The sequence below is a fragment of the Benincasa hispida genome, unplaced genomic scaffold, assembly GCF_027475165.1.
Source record: "Benincasa hispida cultivar pf3 unplaced genomic scaffold, pf3_genome.v1.1 HicScf1853, whole genome shotgun sequence".
NCBI classification, from domain to species: Eukaryota; Viridiplantae; Streptophyta; class Magnoliopsida; order Cucurbitales; family Cucurbitaceae; genus Benincasa; species Benincasa hispida.
Window position 1 is genome coordinate 101,479 of NW_028326246.1, and position 2,444 is coordinate 103,922.

The window sequence follows — 2,444 nt, forward strand, 5'->3', positions numbered from 1 at the left end:
TTTTTATTGTTATTGTTTTATAAAATAAATTGACAAACAAACAAAGAAAAATAAGAGTTAGCACAGAAAATAGTTGAATCAAATTAAAGGAAAATCTTGGGATTAGTTTGTACGATTTTTATTTTCTATTATTAGGTACTAGTTAATTTCTCCAATTATGTAAACCCCTCAACCTATTAGAAATTATAATAACCCAATTGGCCAATTTTGATAAAAATCCAAACCAGCACTAATTCAGTTTAAAACTTTTCATTCTCAGCAACATACAAGTTAAAACTGAAAAGCATTAAGAAAAGAGTTCAATTGTTGAGACATACTACAAGCCGAACAGCAAAATCTTATAGAATGATTTATTTAGGAAGGATTATACTAGGGCATACATGAATTTGGCCAGAAATAGTCTAGACCCTAAACATGTGATCCCAATGCGTGTAACTTAATAAATCAATAATGCACATGCTAGAATGATTTTGCATCCAATAATTTCAACAAATTAATTTGTCAGAAAAGTTAATCAAAACTCAATTAATAATAAAACAAATCCACCATAGGGGTTCACAACAATTGAATATATTAAACTAGAAATCTTCAAGAATTAAGACATACAAACTATCCCAAGAAAATTACCTAGCCTTTAAAAGGCATATTGGAATTACAATAATCAAAAGAGAATCGAGTCTGACTATGGCAATAACTGCTCAGCAATTTGTCTTCAATGGCTCCCAAAACGGGACTAAACTCTCAAATTTCACTCTATTTAGAGGTATATTGCATTAGGAATGAGATGTTTTGAAAGCTGGCCCGAGCAAAACCAGACTAAACGCTTGGAAATAGCATCGAAACGTTGCGGCGTACATTGGAGAGCGTTAAGGAGGCATTACAATGATGCCTCCAACACTTGGTTGCGTCGCGCGTTGCACAAAATTTCATCAATCGTCATAGCATTGCAACGCTTGGAAGGAGCATTGCAACGCTGAGTGTTCTGTCTTTCAGCATTGAAGTTCAAGCGTTGGGATGCATTGGAACGCTGGCGATGATCTAACTTCAGATGTTGTGACGCTTGGTACAGTGTTGCAATGTTGCCCTATACCTGATGCTACTGCCTTACAGCGTCGAATGAGCATTGGACTTAGGCTTATGAAGAGCGTCGTAACGCTAGAACAAGGTGGAATTGTCTTTTTGCATCTCAGCTCGATTTGGTGCGTTTTGACTCCCGATTTTTCCTTCCTTTTTGCTTGATTCTTTATCCTTACAACGTACTTGCTCCATTGGATCAATTCTTCTACAAAATAAGACAAATAAAGCATAAAAGTTACCCAAATACAGGAAAGTTAAGGCCATAAACTTAGCTCTTTCTTAGAGCTAACAAACATCCCCAACTTAAGACTTGATCGTCTTGAGCAAGATTATAACACTCAGTCATGGAAATTGATAAGAAAATCATTCACTCCATTCATCGAATCCTTTCTCTAATCTCAACAGTCTTAAGGGTCGCATCACATATAAAAATCAAACAATCACTCAATTGAGACTTGTTATCAAAGGCTATTTTTCAACCAAAGCCATGTATGAATGAAACACTAAGACATGAAAATTTTCGTAAATAAAAAAAGTACTCGAAAAAGTTTTATCTTACTCTCAATTCATCTTCCCTTTACTCTGGTTCAGTCATCAGCTCGAGACATATTGTTATTACATATCAAAGAGCAACACTAACTAGGAGCGCCCAAAACTCACGCACACAAAACATAGAGGGCATCGATTCTATCTAGAGGGCTACCTTTCACACTCAACTACCGGGAACCTATCACTCTTTTCTCGTGGGCCTAACTAGACATGGCGGAGGTAGCTCTTTTCAACTCTACCAATGCACACATGCACACTATTCTTTTTTCTGTAGACACACCGGTTATGTATCATTTTTTTTAAGGAGAGAAAAGCAACTAGTATAATTCTCTGTTATTTTTTTTCTCACACGCAAGGCTGCGATTTTCTCATTATCTAGTTTTACTCTCAGGCACTAAAAGTTGCTCCCAAGCCAATAGGAGGCCTTTCAAGGTGACAACGAAAATTTTAGATGGATAATCTGTTTCAAAGACTTAAAGGGATTTAAAACGGAAAATTTTCAACCTAGGTTCATTTTACATGGTTCTCATGAATTTTTTTTTTAATAAAAAGCTCAAAATTGTGAAAATTACTCTTTTTTTAAGAATAAGCAACCCATTGAATGTGTCATCAAATTTTCATTGAAAGGAAACGACGAATAGAGCAAACAAATATTTAAGCCTTCATCATGATAGAATCAAGACACAATTCAGATGATCAAATCACACGAAACATGCTTTACCCAACCCCAACTTAAGAGCTATGCATTTTCCTCAATGTATGTTCAAGTTTTAACCCATGCTAAGGACAAAAATAAAAAGGGTCAAGAGGGAGCAGAA